Consider the following 25,796-nt stretch of genomic DNA (forward strand, 5'->3'; position numbering starts at 1 on the left):
TAACAATTCATAAATGAAAGACACACACTTGTGTTTCCCTCACAACCCATTGTTGCAGCCTTCCAGATAATAAAATCAAAAATGGTTTATCTCTACTAGAGTAACCAATGCAAGGTTTCCAGAGGAAACAGGTGGAGCTCACACCTAGGCAATGATTTTAAAAATCCTGGATAATAGACGGGGAAGAACTCTGCTTCCTGTCTGAGGGCAACAGCAAAGGGCTGTGTAAGAAAACACAATAGTGTTAGAAGATACAGTGCTGTACCTAAACTTTTACTATAGTTTTCTTCTTACTGTATATGCTATACAGAAGAATACTAGTACAGTATAGGAGGATGTGTGCCGGCCTGCCTTTGCCGGCCGGCACACACCACAATTAGCTTTAAAGTATACTACTTAACAGCTATAGGGCGGCAGCCCTCTGGTTCAAATGCCTGTGCCGGCGGCAGCAGCTGCCGGCCAGCAACAGCCAGTGTTGGCCGGCAATGATTGCCGGCCAGCAACTACACAAGGTAGTACCCAGCTGCCGGCCACACTCTTGGTGACCGGCAGACAAGGACTGACATAAGCCGGCCGGCAAAGGTACAAGACCGATGCCAGCCGGCAGCAAAAGAACCAGAAGACTACACCTGCCCGGCTGCCGGCCTCATAGGCCGGCAGCCGGCCTCATAGGCCGGCTGCCGGGACAGGTACAGCACTAGAAGAAAATAGAATGGATGCCGGGATAAGAGTGTACACAACCCCCCAAGCCCGGCAACCGAAAGAGTGCATATAAGGAAGGGGAGAAACTTAATTCAGGCTTCCTTGACCAATGCCGTCCGGCTCTGCCGGCAGGCATGGATGAGGGACCAAGAGAGGTCCGGGCAGCACTCGAAAACATAAGACCCTTGCCGTCCAGCGTCTCTGCCGGCCGGCAATGGGCTTAGTCAATCCATATCCCAACCTATACTAGGTCCAGAAGTAGAATGACATATGGTACAGTAAAACCCCTGCTGGCCAGCTCTGCCGGCCGGCAAGGTACAGTACAGTAATGGCTAGGCCATTACGGAGATAGAGGGGGAAGGGACAAGAGGGTCCTGCCAACCTTGCTTTAGTGACAGATCACCCGCAGCCAAGAACTCTGTCTTAGCCTAAGGGAGATCTAAGGGAAAGGGCCAGCGCAGTAGTATAATACCTGCCAGCTTCCAGAGCACCAAAGCAAGGAAGGCGTTGCAACTCCCAAGGGAAGATTTATCCTCCCCGAGAACAGCAACAGGACTTAGTCTGGTCGATCACACAAGAAGGAATCATAACTACAGAAACCTTCGACAGTGACCTAAGGGAGCTCAGCTCCCTTTGTAAGTGTTAGGTCAGCGAGGGAGACTCTGCCCCAAGCCAAACAACACGGACTCAGACTAAAAACTCTGTTGTTCTGTCCCTCTTTGAACCAGACTCTGCTGGAACAGGAAGGTACAGTAACACCCTAGTATAGTTTTATCGAAAATAAATTCGGAAAAAACCACTTAGGGATAAGCCCAAGGCTTAAACAGAGGGAAAGGGATTGCATACCTTCTCCGAAGAAAAGAAAGCAACCGGGGAGTATAATAAAGTATACTAAGGCTCCATAAGCAATTAGCCTAGGCACCAAGAGAATCGATTACCTAATTCACCGAAACTCTCACGTATACAATCTTGGAAATATTCCACACAGTCTAAAATGTATAAAATATAGCCTAAAGCTTCAATAAAATTTTAATTACACTCGGAAAAACCATAATCATGCATTAAGTACTAGGACCAAACGACTAGGCTACATGGCCTAGCGTAGGCCAGAATGGCGAATACTTCGCCAAATAATACTAAGCACGAAAGGAAATCCTATGTAAAGCTAAATAGCTAAATTTTATTAAGCAAAACAACCAGGAATGTCACTCTGACTAACTAATTTATACCTAGCGAGTGACAGTGTCCAGGACACCTCTGGTAGGCTACGGCTCTTGTATCAAAGATTAATCCTATTAATCACTCAAAATTTTACCAAGAGCCTACATTTATACATAACAGACACTATACTCAACTTATCCGAGGTCAACGGAGACGAAGAAGCCATGAAAAGTTGAATAAATCCAAGATTTGCGAGAAAAACAGGAAAAAACACCGTGTTGTTAAGCTACGCAAAAAGGAATGGAGATGGCGCCAGGATTGGCGCCAGGCACGCATACGAATCGGGGGATAGGGAAGTCTTGGGAGCGGCTCCCCTTTTTCTTTCCCGAATTCGTATCTCGTCAATCTCCCTCCTACGAGACGAATCTCTGTTCAGGTCGTAGATTGCCATGTGACGTGTCTAGAATACGTCCTCTGATATGTCGCGATATCCCTTTCACGAGGGATACTCGCTCCAGGAGTTAGAATTCTGGTACCTTAAGGTAAATTCTCTGGGAATATCGCCGTAGTTGTAATATACCCTAGGAAGCTACCCTATAGGAACTTCCATCAGGACGACATGGCTATCTCACCCAAAAATAGATTTTTCGCTTCGCTCAAAATCCGTTATATATATATATATATACTTATTTTTATGTATATATACCGTAGATATATATATATATATATATATATATATATATATATATATATATATATATATATATATATATACTGTATATATATATATATATATATATATATATATATATATATATATATATATATACTGTATATATATATATATATATATATATATATATATATATATATATATATATACTGTATATATATATATATATATATATATATATATATATATATATATATACTGTATATATATATATATATATATATATATATATATATATATATATATATACTGTATATATATATATATATATATATATATATATATATATATATGTATATATATATATATGTATATATATATATATATATATATATATATATATATATATATATATATATATATATATATATATATATATATATATACTGTATATATATATATATATATATATAATATATATATATATATACTGTATATATATATATATATATATATATATATATGTATATATATATATATATATATATATATATATATATATATATATATATACTGTATATATATATATATATATATATATATATATATATATATATATATATATATATATATATATACTGTATATATATATATATATACTTATATACATATATACATATATACATACATTATATATATATATATATATATATATATATATATATATATATATATATATATATATATATATATATATATATATATACCGTAGATATATACATATATATTTATATATATATATATATATATATATATATATATATATATACTTATTTTTATGTATATATACCGTAGATATATATATATATATATATATATATATATATATATATATATATATATATATATATATATATATATAAATCGCCTGAAACTTATTGTTTTTTATATTGGGAGATTGAAATAACGTCAAAATTCATTTGTTGAACCCTCAAACTATCGGACCGCCAAACTCGAACTAAGATCCCATTCAGAATTTATTGATCATTTCCCAGAACTAATCTAAAAGCCGTTATATGTAATGTGAAGTATGCTATATCATTATAATAGTGATTATCAGTGAAGATATGCATTGCTTGCGTGTATTAATTCAAAGATGAAAATAAAATTTATGAAAAATTCAATTCACTATATATTACGGTAATTTCTTCAGTTACTCTTCGAAAAATTGAAGGAGTTCGGTAGTCATAATGTACACCCGGTAGCATTTTTCTTCAACCTTTTAGAAAACTATTGTATCTAGCTTATTCCTCTCTGTTGCTGCTTCTTAATAGGCCCTTTATGGCTGCGTATTCCTTCTATCCTACCTCCTACTGTAAATCCTGTTTAGCACTCATTATCTTCACCATTCACTTTATAACAAACTCCACTTAACCTCGACTTTTTTTTTCTCTCATTGAAACAAGTTTAGCAAGATATATTCTTTACCAGCAAATCCATCGATTTTGAATAAGTTGTGAAACACCCATAAGTGTATTGAGTATACTTGTCTCTCGTATATCATAGATTCAATATCACTGGAATGTATTTGAGCAAGATATTTATTAGGAATCTTTTTAAAATGACATAAAAAAATCTTTAATTAAATCAGTTACTTTTCTTTATCTATTCTTGCGTCCTTTTCAAGGAATAAGATTTATTAGTTTGTAAAGGTTGCATTAACACTTATTATATAACTCTCTCTCTCTCTCTCTCTCTCTCTCTCTCTCTCTCTCTCTCTCTCTCTCTCTCTCTCTCTCTCTCTCTCTCTCTCTCTCTCAGCATCAAATCCATTGAAATATTAAATACTATCTACTTTCAGTTTATGGTGAAGTTTTTTATCATTCCAAGTAAATCTTGCTCATTTTATATCATACAATTATATAAATTAAGGAATATAATATTCCTAAAGGCATTAACTCATGAATTTTTTAAGATGACAGGATAACGAGAAAAGAAAATAGTTTTTCATGGTAGTTAAAAATAGTTTAGTTATACTTAAATAGCTATATAACATTTTCTTTGTATAAAAAGCTGTACCGTTTTCTTTTTCTTTAGCCCAGCTGTTCTAGGGGTAACCTGCTTATACATTTCACTCGTTTACTGTATATTAATTAAATATTAAATTATATTCATATTATATCTTATGAGCTCCTACTATAATTGAATTAATCTATTAGAAGATTGTTTAAATATATCCTAAGCAAAATGCTACAATTTTAGCTAATGAAAAGGCTATAGAACGCAGGCTATGGTGGAGGTCTCTGATTGGTTGAAGCAATTCTTTAACCAGGGGACAATTTTTTGAGAATTTGCCCCCAAATCTGGGAATTTTTAAAGGTGTTTAGGGACATATCAAGTGTGCGAATTTCCATACGTCTGGTAACTGAAAAACGCTTTACTGTAAATACTCATGAATAATTCTGTCTTCAATAAGACTTATGATGACTTAATTACGTTTTATTGTTTTCCTGTGGTATGAAATTCATTACAATTATAATTTGATTAATATACCTTTCAGAGCACAAACTAAATCAGAGCATGAGTTCATAATTTAAAAAACTGAATTTTACTGTTCGTGGTTTCATAAATACCATAATCAAAATAAATACAGAGTATATTATAATCATAGAAGATACAGTGTATACAGAATACAGAATTTTATAAGCTATAAATTTAATTGTGTTGAAAAATGCCTGGAGAAAATAATTCTGATTTAGGGAGCTTTTAGGGACCGTCTAGGGAAGTCCCTGAGTGTGTAGATAGTAGAAGAAGATTCATTTCTGTCCCAGACACACTACGGGCCAACCAAGGGAAAGGCCCTTGCCAACAACAAGAGTTGAGGAAGGAATTGTCTTTTAACTTGTGATTGTGTGAACAATAAAGGATTTTTTGGGTAAGGAGGAACACACTTTACAAGGTTTATTTCCTTTTATTATGTTCTTGCTGTTGTTGTATAACTTAAAATACTGTTGATTCTAATATAGGTGTTGTAGGTTTCCACGATTGATAGTATGCCATAGAATTTCTGTAAGGGTCTTTTAATGGCGAAGAATCTATATGAAAAGACATTTCTCAAAATGCTCTGTTTAGCTTGTGGTGGTAATTCCCTTGATTATTGAAAGGTTATTAAATGAGATTGTTTCCAGATGTGGCTTTAACTTTTCAATTAATGATAGGACGGTGTATAACTAGCTGTGTAGTTTGAGTTCTAGTTAGGCACACTGTAATCACCTATAATTATAGTTGTTACTGTAAAAATGCCTATAGCTGTAGGCCTACATTTTATAACCCAGATCAAAGGTTTATAATATCTACTTTCTATGGATTTTTTGTTAACATGGTTGAAATAGAGGGTAGTGGCCTTTTAATATCTGCTCAATGTTTTATTTGATAAAATACAGAACTGTTTTAATCACATACTTTGATTTAATCTGCTAAGAAATTTGACGATCTTTTCTTCACATTTTTAAAGTTGTGAATGTATTGGTGATTAGATATTGTGAAAATATTGTGTAATTTGTGCAAATTATTTACATTACAAAAGCGTAAGGAGGAAACAAGAGTTTAAGGTGATGTGTTAGAAAATTATTTGCTAATTAACTAAAATACATTTTATTGGACAACTCGCCAATCACACATTCTTTATTTTACTAATACAGAAAAATAAATGCTTTCATATAATTCTTTAATACACATGCTGTATGAATACACATATATCATTCATTTGAATACAAATACAATCCTTATGACAAATATATACAATTATTTTTCTTTGAGAAACAATCATCATCTCGCTTCCATTAGTTTGCAAGTCCTTGGCCAGCCACGCCCACCAATTACGCTCTCTCTCTCTCTCTCCTCTCTCTCTCTCTCTCTCTCCTCTCTCATCCTCTCTCTCTCCTCTCTCCTCTCTCTCTCTCTCTCTCTCTCTCTCTCTCTCTCTAGTGTAGGCATATCTTATTCCCAATTATCGATTTCTGTTAACCTTGATTTAGTTGATCATTTCTAGTTTTTTTTTGTTTTCAAATCTATACTTTTATTTTAAGGGCTGCTTTTCTGATCCTATACAGCAGGGGAACCCTACTCTATACAGGACCTCTACAGTCATTCCATCGTGTTTTTCAAGAGTATTATACATTTCACATCGTATATTGCTCTTTTATTGTCAAATCCACGCTATCGAACCACATACACAACAAAACATTCTCCAGTTTCCTCTTGAAAGCCTTGATATCTTCAAGTCGTTCTGATGTCTCGAGGGAGCTTATTGTATAGTCCCGGGGCCGCATATTTAAAGGCTTTAGAGCCTAGAGTAGACATATATGTAGCTTCCAATCATTTGAAAGTGTCTGTGACTATTCTCGTGTCAGGACGATTTATTGGTTACACAACATGTAGAATTCTCTTAGATATTTTGGACGTCCGGTTCTGATAACTTGGTGGGTTATTGTACATATTTTTAACTAAGTTTTCTCAAATAGGCAGCCAGTGTAAATCAATTAACATAGGTGTGATCCTTCAAGGTGGGGACACCTTTCAGTCTTACTCCTCTTTATTATGTTTTGTAATTTCTTAAGTTGTACTTGTGGTATTCCCCTAGACCTGAATGTAGTTGTAGGCTACTTGTTGTTACATATAATGATGGATATTATATTCTAAATCAGTGGTTCCCAAACTTTTTTCTGCTATTTCCCCCGCTGCACCCAGTTCAACCATCCAGATTTCCCCCCTTCATGTATGTGAAGGAAAAGAGTAGTTAAAACACTATTTACTAATCTATTTTTCTAATGTACAAATATACTGATAAACATATAATTACAGAGTAAATTGGAGAGAGAACAGCCCTCATGCCCACTCTCCTCCTGCCTCAGAAATGGACATGACACTCCAATTTTCCGCTTGAATATCAAGTCAGTGAGAACCGATATGATCTTATCTCAATTGAATGGCTAACAACAAATTGCCGCACGCTGTATGAGGACATTTTCCTCTTGTTTTAGTTAGTAGGTAGTGTAATTATTCCCCCCCCCCCCCTGGAAGCTTCAATTTTCACTCAAGGGGAAAATTTCCCCCCCAGTTTTTTTATAAAAGACTCAAAACTCGAAAATATCAGGGAAAAGTAACTGAATCATATGATTTATTTCAAGACTTCTTGATGGGATGTTAAAAGAATGATTGCCTAATAAATATATTGCTTAAATACATTCCAGTGATATCGAATCTATGATATACAAGGAACAAGTATACTTAACATACTCATGTGCTTTTAAAGACTTACTAAAATTATTTCGATTTGCTGGTAAAGAATATATTTGACTAAACTTGTTTCGGTGGAAAGATTTGCAGTGAGAAAACACGTTAAAAGAGCGAGAGTAGTTTGTTACAAACTGAAATGCCTGGAGGGATCACATGATTATAAAGGTGCCTTTGGTCAGGAGCCGATGCCTAGAAACGAGAGGAGGAATTTCAAACACCAAACTAACGTAACAGGAGTTTAGAGATAGTAAGAAAAAAAAAAGAATGTAAAATCGTTTGAGCAAATACCATTTCGACAAAATAAAGATATTGCCCAATATTCTCTTATAGTTATTTCTCTCTCTCTCTCTCTCTCTCTCTCTCTCTCTCTCTCTCTCTCTCTCTCTTCTCTCTCTCTCCTCTCTCTCTCTCTCTCTCTCTCCACTTTACTGTGTTTATTTCGGTTATTTAAAAAATATTTTGTTAATAAAACCTTAAGTTTCATGAGTGGGTCTGCCACAGAAGTACTGATTACGTCAGAATCGTTTAATTTCAGTGTTCCTGTAACATTGTTAATAACAACTTGAAGTATATTCTTAGTTGAGAGTGAGAATAACATTTGATATCCTATGTCAGCAAACTGGGAGTTCCATAGTCGGTATAATTACAAGAACTCTTATTCAGTCTTCCAACAAAGCTATCTTGGCGTAGAGGTAAATTTAAAGACATCCTTTAACAATTCGGTTTTGATAACTCTCTCTCTCTCTCTCTCTCTCTCTCTCTCTCTCTCTCTCTCTCTCTCTCTCTCTCTCTCTCTCTCTCTCAGCATCAAATCCATTAAAATATTAAATATTCGGAAGTGTATCCCAAGATATAAATTATTTGTAAGTTTAGATTAAGCCACCAGAACACATGCACTTACACAGGAGTGGTTGATAGAATAAGCGTCTTAATTTTGATCTAAAGGGACTCTGTACCACCATTGCATTGAAATTAAGTTTAAATTAAAGTAGTAAATTGCCGTGATAAAAGCCCAAGTATAAACATGGCTCTTTATTTAGATTTTTAGAAATTATTCTTGTGAAAACCTTTATAGAAACGATTTATTTTGTATGCAACTCGTGTTTTTTTCTCATTTCAATAGCAGACGTATAATTACCATAATATTAATGACCAATTAACTCTTACTGTAAAGGGGGTTGGGGTTGCCTGTTTTTCGACCAACCAGACAGAACTGGTTTTCTGCATATTTGTTCTTTAAGAGGGTGGGCTTACTCGTTGTCAGTGAATTTCCACAAAATCTGTTTTTATTCTGAAAAATGGGAAGCCTTGTCGGTACCCATTTATTGCGTGATTAGAAATGGATTAATTACTCAAAAGTGTCACTCTGGACACTTTAGAGTAATTACTCCATTTTTTATTTAGTATATAGTTTTAATCTCTGAGATCACACCATAAATGGGAACGCATACCAAGACAGCACCGCCTTATTTAGTAATTTAATACTAAGTCTACGTTTAGTATCAAGGTAAAATGTTGAATTTGTTTTACATTAATTGATTTTATTACTGAATGATTACTTCATTTGCGTGAATTTCATTTTTATGAAAAAAAGGTTATTAGTGTTTCACTGATTGCATGAAATGTCGATGCTGTCTTTAATACTTTGTGGATTAGGCTATTTGAATCGAAGGCCTGATTTTCTCTGCAATAATTATCAGCACAAATATTTTGACTTTTGTAGTGATTATAAAGGATCAGTTATGGTTTTTTAACCATGATAAAATGAATGGCAATGCTACAACAATTATAATTATAATCTGACGGAGTTTATAATCTGACGGAGTACATATTTTTAATGACTTAATTGTTCACATTTGAAATTGTGGTAAAGAACGACTCAAAATGGTTGAGCATTGGTTTCACAATCGTGTAATGTAGACTGTAACGTCATACAGCAGTGGGAATCTTTATTTCAAGTTACAATTTACGTATCAAATTCCAAATGGCTTCCTTGTTACATAATTTTTGCTTCTCTAGGTGACATAGACACTCTTACATGAGTTGCTCATCTGGCAATAATCGTGACTTTTACTAAATGATAATATTAATGTATCTTGTGTATGAGTAAAGGTTTGTTCCTATTTGTGTGTGGTGAGAATGTATTTATCCAGCGACAGTAAATGGTGTCTCTTACAGTAGGGTCCATACATGAACTTTACTTAAAGGGCTGTTTTTCTGGCCCTGTGACGGTCCTGTGACACAGGGACTATGACTACAATTTCAGTTCGTAGTGTACATTCTAAGGTTTTTCTTATATCGCATAATACATGTAGTGTTTATTGCTAAATGCTTTCGTTTTGAAACAAGTAATATTTAATTTAGCATTTATCCTAGATTTATTTCCATGTAGATATTTACTATTAGTTTTCACGTGTTGGTTACAGAATCGTAAGAAGTTACAAGGAGTTTCTTGTGTAATTCTGATATTTATGAGAAAATATTCTTGGGTTAGCATCTATTGATGGCGTATCAATATTTTGAATTAAACCTTCATCAATATTTTTCTATCATTCACTAGTGGGCAGGCGTAATCAAAGTATTAGTTGATGACTAAACTCTTACTGTAAGGGGGGTGGAGAGGTCCCTAATCTGTTTTTCGACTAGTCAGGCAAAAGTGGTTTTCAACATATTTGCTCTTCGTTAAGAAGACAGCCCTACTCGTTGTCAGTGATTTTTTTAAATTGTTTTTTTCAATCCGAAAATATGAAGTCTTATTTAGTTATGTAAAGGTAATAAGTTAATTTTGTTTTGCATGCATTGAATTTTAATTAATAAATGATGAATAGTTTCATGTGGAAATTTCCGAAGGCAATGTCATTTTGATGAAGCCAACTTAATTATTAGTGATCAACAAGATTGCAAAAAGCGTCAATATTGTCTTTAATACTTCGTGGACTAAGCAACTTGAAGGCGTGACTATAAACTCTATATGTTTACATTTCCTCTTTATCTAGTTAATATATTTGTCAATTTTGTGGGCGTGGCAAATGGTGGTGTTTATAAATAGTTTGCTAATTGATATAAAGGTATTTTCTAAGTAAGGATATATGTCTTAATTGGTCCATGATAATGAACAACGAAAGTATTTTGACTTTTCTAATGATAGTTATGAAAGGCCAGTGCTTCTGTAGAGTTTTAACCCAGAAAGACTTTGTTGAAATATTTTAAGTGGGGAGACCTTTACGTGGTGGAAGTGTTTGCGTATTGCCATGATGAGCAAAGCTGTACTGGTCAGGGCCACCCATACTAGGTTGGTTTGCTGTGAGTGATCAGACCAAAGTCTCCAATCATCACAAATCCATAATTGGTCAGCGTGGTGATGGAAAGACTGGACAAACCCAGACATCAATTGATATGGCTGAGGCCTTTGTCCTGCGGTGGACTAGAAACTGCTGATGATGTTGTTGTATAAGTTATAATTGTAAACCAACTAAGTACAAATTTAACAATGCATAGATACTGAGGTACTAAATGAATTGAATGCTCCCATTTGGCAATGTGGTACAAAACTAATCAAAAGTGTTTCTTATAAACATCGCTTCCACAGCTATAGAATTATAGGTAATTGTGACACCCTGCAGTAGTTTTACTCTATTTGAAATGACTGTTTAGGAACTAAATTCTAAAGTATTTGTCTATATAGAATCATGTTTGTGTTTCAAGGGGATGTAGGATATCTTGAGATGTGTTGCTCATCTTGCAATTATAGTGGCTTTTACTAAAACATAAATTCTCTTTTATAATGATGCTTATTTTTTGTGGTTCAGAGTCTGGTTACTGTAAATGAATTGCAGTATAGTTTGGCCAATAGGTGAACTTTTAATGCTTTTGTTTTAAAACTGAGGTATGATTTGGGTTTTGTAATTATTTCCGTTTTATTTTCATTGAGATATTAAATATTATTCTATTATTTTAACTATGTTGGTTGCAGAATTGTCGTAGGTTAAAGAAAATTTCTTACTAAATTCAGATTGTAGGCCTATCAATGACCCACACCAGATAAAGGTTAATTTGGAAAATATCTATCTAGGTGCCATTTCCTTGACGTGTGCTGTCAATTGCCTCCACCTAGTCCTGTCATAAGCTTTCTGTACAATTTAGAATTTTCCAGCTGTTACATTCTTTCTTAAATCCTTCAGTAAGCTGTACAAAAACGGTTTCCTTTTTCGGCCTCTTGCTCTTCCCCCTTCTATATTTCCCATAAGGCACAAAATTTCGACATTTCCTCTTCTTATTACATGTCCCAGATATTCCATCTGCCTCCTCCATATATCACTTTTAGTAGTGCTCTCTCTCTCTCTCTCTCTCTCTCTCTCTCTCTCTCTCTCTCTCTCTCTCTCTCTCTCTCTCTCTCTCTCTCTCTCTCTCAAATCCATTGAAATATTATATATTCGGAAATGTATCCCAAGATATAAATTATTTGTAAGTTTAGACTAAGTCAGCCGCATGTCATTTCAGCACGTGCAATTGCACAGAAGTGGTTGATAGAATAATGGCTTAATTTTTATCTTTAAGTGACTCTATACCACCAATGCATTGAAATTAAGTTTAAATCAAAGCAGGAAATTACCCTGATAAAAGCCCAAGTAGGAACACGGCTCTTTGATTTAGATTTTTAGAAAATACTTTTGGGAAAACTTTTATAAAAACGATTTATTTTGTATGAAACTCGTGTTTTTTTTTCTCATTCCAGTAGCAGACGTATTACCTCATTAGTTTAATGACCAATTAACTCTTACTGTAAGGGGGTTGGGGTTCCTTGCCTGTTTTTCGACCAACCAGACAGAACTGGTTTTCAGGACGGGCCTAGTCGTTGTCAGTGAATTTCCACAAAATCTCTTTATAACGTGAATATGGTAAGCCTTATTTAGTAATTAATACTAAGTCTTCGTATAGTATCAAGGTAAATAGCTGAATTTGATTTGCATTAATTAATTTTATTACTAAATGATGATTAGCTTTATTTGCGACAATCATTGTTCTCTGGTCTTGAATAGTGCCATAGCCTCTGTGCCATGGTCTTCCACTTTCTTAGGTTAGAGTTCTCTTGCTTGAGGGTACACTCATGTTCACCATTTTATCTTATTTCTCTTGTTTTATTGAAGCTTTTATAGTTTATTTAGGAAATATTTATATTAATGTTGTTACTCTTCTTAAAATACTTTTATTTTTTCCCTGTTTCCTTTCCTTGCTGAACTATTTTCCCTGTTGGAGCCCATTGGGCTTACAGCATCCTGCTTTTCCAACATGGGCTGTAGCTTAATAATAATAATAATAATAATAATAATAATAATAATAATAATAATAATAATAATAATAATAATAATAATAATATGAAAAAAAATAGTTATTGGTAATCCCCATGATAGCATGAAATGTTGATCCTGTCTTTAATACTTTGTGGATTAGGCAATTTGAATCGAAGCCGTGACCTTAGCTCTATAATAATCATCAGCATAAATATTTTGATTAGTAGTGGTTATAAAGGATCAGTTCCGTTTTTTAACCATGTTAAAATGAGTGGAGATGCTATAACAATGATGATTTGAATCTAACTTGGTTTTACAAATTTTGATTGATTGATTGTTCACTGTTGAAATTGTGTAAAGAACGACTCACAACTATTGAACAGTGGTAATCTTGATTTAAAGGCAACGTTTCGAATCAAATTCAAAATTACGTCTTGTGTTTTTAAGTGACATAGACACACTTGCAGAAGTTGCTCATCTGGCAATAATCATGACGTTCTTAAATATTAATATTAACGTATCATGTGTATGGGTAATGTTTTGTTTCTATTCGTGTGTGGTGAGAATGTATTTATCCAGCGACAGTAAATGGCTTCTCATACAGTGGAGCCCATACAGGAATTTTGCGCAATCAATAAGCTGTTTTCCTGGGATTTGGTGACCGATTTGGTAAACAAGGCCACTTGGTAGTTAGTTTTGCGGACAAAGCAGGGTTCGATAAGGCTAAATATGACTTAGAAGAGGTCAAGAATGACATTAAGGTAGAAGTGGATATAAAGGATCTACTTAAACCGAAGATCAAGGTCTGCATTATTGATGAAAATGAAGATGATATAATTGCCAGTATAATGGAGAAGAATGAATGGTTGAATGTGTGAAAACGAAGAGGACTTTAAATTGATCAGGGAGTTTAAATCAAGACAAAGCGGTAAATCTCATGTCATTATAAAGTGCTGTCCAACTATCAGGAAAGTTTTCCGTAAAAGGGACGATAGAGTATATACCACGCTTGGGGATGCTGCAAAATTTATAATTCCTGCAACGTATTTCAGTGTTATAAATGCCAAGAATTTGGTCATACAGCCGATAGTTGTAGCAAGACTCAGGTATGTGCTAAATGTAGCCAGGAACACCGAACCACGGATTGTACTGTAAATGCGTTGAAGTGTCATAACTGCTCAATGAGGAATTACAGTGATACGAATCATGAGACATATGATGATAACTGTAAAGTGTACAAGGAGGAGTTTACCAGGATAAAAAAATAGAACTGATCATGGAGTCTAGCCCATTGGTTAAGTGTGGTCTGATAAATATTCTATCGGTGGGGAATAAAACCATAAAGATTAGAAATCTTATTAATGAAATGGAATTAGATTTATGCTTATTAACTGAAACTTGATTGCAGAGAAATATTAGTGATAACTCAAAGATTCAGGAGATGAAGCCGTGTATTCATTATTTCCACCACGTACCAAGAAAGGATAAAACTGGAGGAGGAGTGGGTGTCTTCGTGTCGAAAACCTGCTCTAGGGTTTCTATCATGAATGAAATAGTATTTGAAACGTTTGAATATATATCTTTAAAACTGACAAGAAGCAGTAAGGTATTGAATTTATAATATCATTATATAGACCACCAGGGAGTAATATGAGGAAATTCGTTGTAGAATTTAGTATTCTTGTGGGTGTGGTGGACGATATTGAAAATACATTAATTGGTGGAGACTTTAATTGTTGGGTAGATGATGAAAACGATTATAAGACTAAAGAACTCAAGGAAGTATTTGAGATGTTTAATTTATTAAACAGCAAACCATCCTAGTATGTGTGGTTTTGACTAGTAAAGTTTTGCTGATCATAGCGATGTCATGATTATTACCACGTTTTTACGATATACGGTGGCGTATGATAATACCGTTTATTAACAGTATAGAGACTATTTACTTTAACTTACTTTGCAATTTGGGGATTTTTTTTTTTTTTTTTTTTTTTTTTTTTTTTTTTTTTTTTTTTTTTTTTTGCTGGAAACAAACACAACGCATGGCCATTGTCCGGTTGTGTACTGTGGTAAGATTCGACTTTCGTAAGTAGGGATATTTTATTGTATAAAGTTAATTGTTCACGCAATGGGAGAACTGATATTAAATGATCAAATATTGTTATGGAAGTGTGTTTGCCTTATCACCCTCTGTCATATTTCGGCAACCTCAGCCAGCCTACTTAATGTGTCTTTTATGTAAAGTGATTGACGAATCTTACGTGTTTATTTTTTCACGATCACATTTACTCCATTTTAGGCATATTAATACAATGCTAAATATCAAAGTTCAAGAAATCCAAGCTAGACAGTATTTATTTAACCGCATCAAAGCGTTCATTCGACTTTCAAACAATGGACAAACGACTCCAGAAATCATTAATGATTGAAATTTCTAGAACTCCAATGTGTTTTTATTCATCATTATCATCATCATCTCCTTCTACGCCTATTGACGCAAAGGGCCTCGGTTAGATTTCGCCAGTCGTTCCTATCTTGAGCTTTTAATTCAGTACTTCTAACCGATGTTAATTCATTCATAGCTTATCACACTAAACAGCCAATCATTGAAGCGTTCTTTTATTGACATCATCTCAGGGTTGTCCAAATTGAGACAGTGGTCGTGATCGGAGAATCAAATAGATGGATTGTGTATTTTCTCCACATTCGCAGGACTAGTTAGTTTTGAGGGGCCAGTTGACCAGGTTGTCACCTGTTCTAACCAATACAGCTCAAGCCGATGTTGATTTTACGAAGTTGCTTTCATGATTTGTGAGGAATTTTAAAGGTAAATTGAAGTTCATAGAGAGGTGATGTGGTGGTGGGGTTGGCAGGTGTGGGGGCCGAGTCGTCTTTAACGAAATGAATTATTTGCACACCATTGGGATATATACATTGCTTTTGTAATGACTATCGACCTACATATCCCCTATTCTCTCTCTCTCTCTCTCTCTCTCTCTCTCTCTCTCTCTCTCTCTCTCTCTCTCTCTCTCTCATATCAATAGTACGAATTCAATGCCTTTTTAATGAGTCTCTCTCTCTCTCTCTCTCTCTCTCTCTCTCTCTCTCTCTCTCTCTCTCTCTCTCTCTCTCTCATATCAATAGTACGAACTCAATGCCTTTTTAATGAGTCTCTCTCTCTCTCTCTCTCTCTCTCTCTCTCTCTCTCTCTCTCTCTCTCTCTCTCTCTCTCTCGTGCACAGAATGGTTTCACAAGCTCAAAGCCCAAATTTAAAAATCCAAACTAATCTTTGTATCAGTGTATGAAACAGCTATATTGATAACTCGTTGATTTTGGATCATCCACTGAAAACCAAATTTGTTTTAACCACGCAGAGAAACAAATATTTGTTAAAACTTATTGGAAGAATTTTGACAACGAAGTCAGTCAAATTTTTATTTAATGGGTCAGTGATATTCCAAACAATAACGATAGCTTAATAAAACATTAGGTTAAAATCCTATTTCTAGAAACGCTACGTTATTTTTGTTACCTTGTGCAAGTTCTAGGAGCCTGGTGTGGACCGTAATATCAACGACTGGCACTGTTTCATGATCTTAAGATTAATCATGTTTTGTCTAATAAGGGGTAAAATGAACGTGACTATGCTAGCGCATTTGCGTTGGCTGTTTTACGATTGCTTTGCTTTGCTTGGGAACGTGGCCGGTCAATGTAAAGCAGCGATAGGGTTGGAATATTTGCTTAGCAGATTAAATTATCTCTCTCTCTCTCTCTCTCTCTCTCTCTCTCTCTCTCTCTCTCTCTCTCTCTCTCTCTCTCTCTCTCTCTCTCAAGAAGAAAATAATTACTGAAATTTCTAAAAAGATGGACGATTATTCAGTCCAAAAATCTATCAGAAAACATGATTTTTTTTTTCGAAAATACCATCCTAATTAGATTATTTAGATATCGGTCTACAGACAACAGTAGTTCGCTCATTATATATGGCATAACGCTTACCTGAAGGGCTATTGGTTCTAATTTTAATTTTTTTTTTTCGGTCTGTCAAAGCAAAGGTTGTTACCCGCAGTTTTGCTCATGTTGGGAAGGCGGGTAAACACGTCTACAGTGTTACGTAAATGTAAAGGTAACTGATAAATTATCTATTGAGTAATTTTTTTATCCATGACGATAAATAGTTCCATTTTAGACTGTTTATAAGCAATCTACGTTTGTAGTGGCTGATGTGGTAACTTTTATTAAAGGTTTAAAGGTTTAAAGGTCTCTCATGAATGGCAGAGGCAAGGGACAGTAATAATTCCTTGGAGACCGATCATATACTGTACACATAATAAACACCTAAACTCCTCTCCACCCAAGCTAGGACCAGGGACGACCAGGCAATTGCTGCTGATGACTCAGCAGGTACACCTGTAGGCTTTCCAAACCCCATATCCTTAGCTCACAAGGATGGTGAGGTTACAGACACTAGAAAAAACTATCGACCTTGATCATGCCTCGAACCCCATGCCAGCAGAACGCCATGCGGGAACGTTACTAATAGGCTACCACAACAAGGTCGATAGTTTTTGTAGTGTCTGCAATCATACCATCCTTCCAAGCTAAGAATGAAAGGAGGGGGATGGCTATTGATCTATCTGCCGCGCCATATGCAGTCAGTGCCTGGTCCTCCCTGGTCTTAGCTTAATGGAGATCCGGTAACGTTCTATAGTTCGGATTCAAACATTTTTGCCTATACAATCTAGCACTAGAGCCTGGGGGGTCAATTAACTCCCGTTTGACGGGAGGAGGGGTGAGGTACGATTTCAGTGGGGGGACTCTGCATATCATAATCAGTTTCATACTTCATCGTAATTATGTATTTTCTCCTCTTTTAAAGATGGTGTTGCTGGTGAAATGCAAATTAGCCTGGAATATAGACGATAAAATGAATGTGGAGGTCTTGTAGAGAGTAGGGTTCCCCTGCAGTATAGGACCTGAAAAGCAGCCCTTGAAGTAAGGTAAATAAAGAGGGTATTATTGAGACTTTGATATTGACTATTTTTTTGTAATTAACAAACCCAGTCTTTAATGATGGTCCCCCAGGAGACACGAAGTCGATTTAAGAACAAGTTTTCATCTCATTTATTATCAAATCTTGTATTTTGCAAATCTAAATACCCTTCTGTGTCTCCTGGCTGGTGACGTCTGCATGTGGAAACCTGGCGGTGGGACTTATTAAAGGATTTCGACTCCTTTAATGTAACGCAAGCATGTGGCATCAGTTCTGACTGGTTGCGTAGATTTCAATACTTGATATTTCAGTAATCTATTCTTTTATGTTTTATCGTGTCTATATCTAATGGATTGGCGATAACTTTTCAGATGTTAATAGAAAAGGTTTCAACATTTAACTGTTAAGAAAAAATTTTGAGATTGAATAATAACTATTTTTATAGGAATACTGACGGTATATTTTCTTCTAAACCGCCCCCCCCCCCCTCCTCTCTCTCTCTCTCTCTCTCTCTCTCTCTCTCTCTCTCTCTCTCTCTCTCTCTCTCTCTCTCTCTCTCTCTCTCTCATGTTTTATTTTCATTTGAAATCTGCTTTATGTATTGGAATATAATTTACAAGACACATCCAGTTTTAACCGAATTTAGTCTACGTGTAACAATCTCTTTCTCTCTCTCTCTCTCTCTCTCTCTCTCTCTCTCTCTCTCTCTCTCTCTCTCTCTCTCTCTCTCTCTCTCTCACATAGTTAGTTGGTTAGTGTCACTCAATTAACTCAATCAATGAGCACCTAAAGAAATTTGTAGTAATTGCCATTTAACAAGAATAGGGGAACTTACGTAGCCAATGTATTTGTACAAGTCAAAAGAACCAGTTGACTGAACTAAGACCCCGTCTCATCTTATGAAGTTTCAAAAAGTACCAGAATCTCCTTGGCCCGTTGCCCTACACACCAGACTGACTCGAGTAGTTGCATGTGAAAGGAGTTTTAAGGCCCCGCATGAATGGCAGAGGCAAGGGACAGGGGCATTGCCCTATTCAGAAGGACAATGCCCTGGACACTGACCATATATACATATGATCAGCGCCCAAGCCCCTCTCCATCCAAGCTATGACTAAGGAGGGCCAGGCAATGGCTGTTGATGAATCAGCAGATAGACTTATAGGTTTCTCAAACCCAACTCCTAGCTCACAAGGATGGTGAGATTGCAGCGACCAAAGAAACTATTGAGTTCGAGCGGGACTCGAACCCCAATCTGGCATTCACCAGTTAGGGGCGTTACCACATGGCCTAGATAGTTAAAGAAAGAATACCTAACTTTATTTACTTACTTACATGAGAGAATGCTTTCCTGATTATATCCCACAGGGGAATCATGTGCCCTACAGGACCTACAAAATTAGTTTGTCTATAGTGTGGTGCCATGTGTCATCCCGTAGGTCTTGCTTGTTAAAAATTGGTTCATTTGGCTTCGTTTGGTCCCAACTAGGCGTAAAATATATTAAAAAAAAAAATATTTGAGGTTTAGATTTTTCAACCCCTGGAACCCCCATTTTTGGCTCATTATTGTGACTATGCCCCTAATTTTGAAATCCACAAAGCTTCGCTATTTGTTAATTGATTGATTTCGGGTTTTCTGGCATCCTGACATCTGAGGTCATTGACGCCAATATCGTTTATTGTAAATAGAAAAAATACTCAATTAAAACCATAAAAGCAAAGATGTCATTTTAAAAGTTAAATATCTTTCAGAAGACCTTATATTGACTAAATAATTTCAAATAATGAAATATTTGACCCTTACGTTTTAGGGGTGATGAATTTGGTAGAAAAGGTTACGTACATAGACATAAAGCATGGAAAATTGTGAGAAAGAATAGTAGAGAAGTTAGGAGAGAAGTGAAATACAGGAATGAAGAGAAAGTAAGTGGAGAACAGCTGAAAATCGAATAAAACATCGAGGAAAGTAAAAGAAAATGTGTATAATTGTGGGGTAAGCTATAGCAGATGCCTCAGTCACGCATTGGATGATTTGCCATACCTCTGTCTTTCCTGTCTCTCTTCAGTCTCCTTTCTTCCACCCTGCTGTCCGACCTCTCTTACACTATGTAGTAGAACGTATGTATATTCCCTTGGCAGTGCATGACCCCTATCCCCTGGAGCTAATGATCTCAATTGATAAATGCAGTATTTAGAGGGGTAGGATAACAAGTCTAGCCGTATTCATTTGCTGAGCTGAGCAAGAACTCTTAATTTCCTGTTTGATTCAGGTTTCCCACCAAGTGTTACTATGATATTTTCTTATTGTTGACAATAATTTTAGGTTTACATCTTCAGTGAGATTTTAACCCTAATGTACAAGATTGAACTTAAGGTATATGCATATCAGTGTTTTCTTAATTGCTCATCGATTCTTCTAGAGTTTTTATGATTGCAATTGCTTGCAAGACAAAGAAAGGCATTGCTTGATAGGATTTAGGGAGTGCTGCTGCATATATAACAAGGTCTTTGAACTGCTTATTTATATCAGAGTTTAATGTGCTGCTTATGAAGTCATTTTTTGTGTTTTAATGTGTTTAGGTGTGCAAAGGGTTTCCGTGATCAATGCTTTTAGGGAGATGTGGTCTGTCTTAGCACAGAGCATCATTAAGTAAATTGGGTAGGTTTGCAAGTAGAGACGTTGCAAGATCAGCTTAAGTATTCTGTAGTCCCTAATCTTAAACAATTCTTGATATGCTGTTAGTTCCAACTGTCTTACCATCTCAATCGCAATTAAGGTCAATACTATACAATATTCTAGAAGTTTTATTCCATCTATGACTATATTGTGGAAAGACAATTGAATCTTTGTAACTTCAGATGTTTAAACTTGCTGCGAATGTTTTTATGTTCAACAGGCTGACACAAATCTCTCTTTATAGTTGATATATGCCAGATTTATCTTAAGATCTATTATAGTCACTACTTTTCATATAGTTTATTTCCATATTTCCTTTCCTCACTGGGCTATTTTCCCTTTTGGAACTTTTGGGCTTATAGCATCCTGCTCTTCCAACTAGAGTTGTATCTTACTAATGATAATAACAATAATCTATAATGCAATGTTTTATGTCAAGGGAAACATGCCAGTCTGCATTAATGACTTGTTTCCAATGGTGAAGTGTTGCGTATATCTGGTGAGCTATAAAGTCTGGGAATCAGGGTGAGACACAAAGTCAGTTTTTCCTATCCAGGTTGTAACTTATCAGAACACCAGTTTAGCAACGAGACAAATCAGGCAGCAGTGTGTCATGGCTGTGAAAGCTGGCTATCACCACACTGCCAGGGCAGGCACTGTAGAAAATAGGAGAGATTCTCTCCTCCTCCTTCCTGTGTTGACAAGGAGGGGAGGTTTTAGTTGTGGTAGCCTATGAACTGTACAATAATAATAATAATAATAATAATAATAATAATAATAATAATAATAATAATAATAATAATAATAATAATAATAATAATAATAATAGCGTCCAACACAAAAGTGATTATTGGCTATTGCCTTGAAATTGACTTTATGCCTGAAAATAAAAGACAGCTAATCTGTTTTCCCTTTTCCAGATCTGATGGAGTGAGATCGCCAACCAGCTGTTAGGTGCAAGTGCACTTCAACTATATCACAGTTCTCACTTCCCTTCATTCATCTTGCTGTCCAACTTATCTTGGGTTTGCTCCTTGTTGTACGTGAGTTCTGATTGGCCTCCTAGGACCCTGGCTAAAGTAAAGCTACTCACAGGTCTGGTAGCTGCCTGGCCCTCGTATACACCGACTTCCCTATCGTTATAACAAGTAAGGTTGATTTTCCTTTTGGGTCATCTGATCATGCTTTGATTTCATTAGTGGTAAAGACAAATCAACCTGTCCCTAATGTATATTTTAATGTAAGATTTATATAAAATCTCAGACTGGAATGACATATAAGTGATTTTGTTAACATGAATTGGTCACAAGTGTATAGTAGTGTTGAGCCTATTTGGGCTATTTTCCCTGTCTGAGTCCTCGAGCTTATAGCATTCTGCTTTCCCAACTAGGATTGTAGCTTAGCAAGTAATAATAATAGTCTACTCAACATAATCGGTAAGCGTAGCACTTTAGACGCGTTAAGGTACCGATTGAAGGACAAACCATGTTTTAATGATGATTGTTGACGTGGTCATTTGGAGAAGCAGGAGGCCTATCATCTTTGGCAGAGTAACAGATCAGATTTGACTTTGAATAACTATACTCAAGTAAGAACTGATGTTCAGAGTTTATGCTTCAACTGAAAAGGGATAAAATTTAACTAGAAAAGTCAGCCTTTCTGGTACAACACAGGAGCATAAGTGGTGGTCTACCCTTGAATCTGCACTCTTTGGTGTAGACGCAACAATTCCTCCTTTACTTAAAACAACTAGCTCAGTCACGCAGTGTCCAAAGCAAAAGGTAACACTTTTGGCTGATGTGTTTGACAGTAAACAGAGTAATGAGAAACTTGGTCTTCCGCATTCCTGTTTTGCTGAGGCTGAACTAACTAACTTAGCTCTTTGATCTCGTGAAATTAAAGCGCTCTTGAATGACCTTGATGCTTATGGAGGTGTAAACCCAAATGGTATTTTTCCTTTGCTTTTTTTAAAGACTGTAGATTTCTTAACTTAAAAGTTAACTGTTATTTCCCACAAGTTAGGATAAGGTTCTTTTAGCACTTGTTGAAGATTGGTAACGTTACTCTATTATGTAAATGTATTTGCGGTAGCTCTAGTCAAGCTGTGATTACCGCCTATTTTCCGTCGCCCCCATTTCATCTAAAGTTTTTGAACGTCTTTTGGCATATTGTCTAGATATGGATGCTGAGATTGATCATCTGTTCCCTAGTCTGAAATTAGGCTTTGAGAGGCCTTGGAGCATGTGATGCCCTTCTTATAATCTCCAATGCTGTACAGAAATCCTTTGATTGTGATAAGAGAGTTCGTATGATTGGCATCAATTTTAGTGCTGCCTTAAACCTTGTTAATCATGAGGCACTCCTTTTCAACCTTAAACAGTTGGGTGTGGGGTGTCTTTTTTTACCATTATTATTGAATTTTTAAGTAATATATTGCCAAGAGTTGTTGTTGATGGGCACCATATTGAGTATAGGAATATATCCGGTGTTTCTCAGGGTAGTGTTCTTGGCCCATTACTACTTGTACTTTATAAACATGTGGTTTTGCCTAGAACTCAAGTTTGTTGCAAGTATAGAAGATGATGACTTTTTTTTTTCAATATAATCTCCTGAATGTAGATCTTGGGTTGCTGAATCTCTAGATAGAGAACTAGGTACAATTAGTATATGGTGCAAATTATGGGGCATGAAGTTGAACCCTAACAAAACTCTAGGTTTGATTGTAAGTAGGTCGAAGACTGTCACCTCAACATCCAGATTTCTGCATTGATAACTTTTCTTTAACTAAATACGACTCTTTAAAGTTTGGGTGTGATTCTTGTAGCAAATTTACTTGTGAGAAACATTTTCAATATGTTTTTCAATTGAACATTTAATAGCATATTGAGAAAGTCTTCAAATTTTTTATGATCTATTCTGAAGAAGTGTTTTAATTCTTTCATTCTACCTTGTTTCGAATATTGTTCTCCTGTCTGGTCTTCAGCTGCCGATTCTCATCTTAATTTATTGTACAAGAACTGGTGGTTTATTGAATTTCTTATTCTTGATCTAGATATTAATCTCTGGCATCGTCGCTGAGCTAGTTCTTATGCATAATGTATAAAATATTTCATAACTCTGATCAGTCTTTGCATCCGGATCTTCCTGGACAGTACCATGCTGCTCGTAATACTAGATAGTATGCAGTTAATTCTAACAGTCTTGCCTTCTCCATCAGAAAGCTCAATAATACACCGTATTCTAGATATTTTATTCCAGCTGTGAACCAGACTGTGGAATGATTTCCTTAATCAGGTAGTTGAATAGGTGGAGCTTGAATAGTTCATTTCTGAAATATCTATTTTAATGTTGTTACTGTTCTTAAAATATCAATTTCTTTGTTTCTTTTCCTCACTGAGCTATTTTTCCCTGTTGGAGCCCTTGGGCTTATAGCACCTTGCTTTTACAACAAGGGTTGTATCTCAGCTATCAATAATAATAATAATAATAATAATAATAATAATAATAATAATAATAATAATATTAATATTAATATTAATATTAATATTAATATTAATATTAATATTAATATTAATATTAATATTAATATTAATATTAATATTAATATTAATATTAATATTAATATTAATATTAATATTAATATTAATATTAATATTAATATTAATATTAATATTAATATTAATAAAGATGATGATGATAATAATAATAATAATAATAATAATACTAATAATAATGAAGATGATGATGATAATAATAATAATATGATAATTATAATAATAATAATAATAATAATAATAATAATAATAATAATAATAATAATAATAATAATAATAATAGTGTTATATGTGCAATGTCTAAAATGTAATTCAGCTAAAAGTATAAGAACTCTAATTCATTTACTTTCTTTCAGAATTACCGTTCCAAGTTTTCAAGAAGATACGTTAACAGTACTGGAGAGATTCACTTACTAATTACAGGTAAGGTGTTCATATGGAAATGTGACCGTTTTATTTTAGGTACTATGCACTCTTAGAGTATCATAAAATACATTAACACAAACCAAATTTGTGAAATTCATTCTAATTATTCCAGTCTTCCCTCACCCAAATGAGCTATCCTAAACATATGCTTCTTTTCCTTTTCAATTGCAAAAATCCTCTGATAATTATGACACAGCCCTTTGTCATGGCAGTCATTGAGATCCTACTCAAAAATTGTGAAAGTCTTTTTTCATATTTTGTCTCAACTTGGACCTGCCCATATTTTCATGTGTGTCATGCAAAATTATACACATTGTGATTGCACTATTCACAGAAAAATATGTATACATATACTTCTGTTAGGCTTCACAGTTGTCTCTATCTTGAGCCTTTAATTCAATACTTCATTCATCATCTACTTCGCACTTCATAGTCCTCAGCCTGGTAGGTCTGTTCTTCCAACTCTTCTAGTGTCTTGTAAACCCCAGCTGAACGTTTGGTGAACTAATCTCTCTTGGGGAGTGCGAAGAGTATGCTCAAATCATCTCCATATTCAATCCCACAATGAACTAGCAGATCTCCTAATTTCTCCTAACGTATTGTTCCATTCAGAAATGGGAACACTATTACCATATACAAAAATGCAAACCCATTTTGGATTATCCGAACAAACAAACAAAAAAATTATTTTTCATCTAATAATTTGGACATCTCATCAAAATCACTCGACTCATAATTACGACCATAATACTACTTCTTTAGAATCTATTTGTAATGAGCACCACTCAAATACTGAGTGTATTCTCCAGTGTTTCAAATTAGATTAATCCTAAAACATCTCTCAACTCTCGCTGTCCTTGTTTTAATTAACTCTTGCCTTTGCTTAACAAATTTTCAGCCTTTTTTTTTAATCTAGATGCATATACTGTCCCAAAAAAACACACCTTCAGCAAACCACTCAATTTTTTATACTTTCACTCTTACCTTCTCCAACTTCCCTAACACTGCACTAAATCATATGCC

The 25,796-nt window shown here is 34.9% G+C and overlaps 1 long non-coding RNA gene across 2 annotated transcripts in view; it reads left to right on the forward strand.

Annotated features, from left to right (window-relative positions):
* The first annotated feature begins 5,364 nt into the window (after positions 1 to 5,364).
* The window catches only part of LOC137620219 (uncharacterized), a 42,409-nt gene continuing 21,977 nt past the window's right edge, over positions 5,365 to 25,796 (forward strand). Inside the window, exons 1-4 of one of the 2 annotated variants that reach the window (XR_011040022.1) lie at positions 5,365 to 5,471; positions 18,006 to 18,126; positions 21,714 to 21,941; positions 24,704 to 24,770. This is a non-coding gene — a long non-coding RNA (uncharacterized lncRNA). Of the gene's footprint in view, positions 5,472 to 9,088; positions 9,342 to 18,005; positions 18,127 to 21,713; positions 21,942 to 24,703; positions 24,771 to 25,796 lie in introns of those variants that run through there. The other variant, XR_011040023.1, reaches the window with a different exon arrangement.

This window comes from Palaemon carinicauda, chromosome 26 (assembly GCF_036898095.1).
Source record: "Palaemon carinicauda isolate YSFRI2023 chromosome 26, ASM3689809v2, whole genome shotgun sequence".
Taxonomy (NCBI): Eukaryota; Metazoa; Arthropoda; class Malacostraca; order Decapoda; family Palaemonidae; genus Palaemon; species Palaemon carinicauda.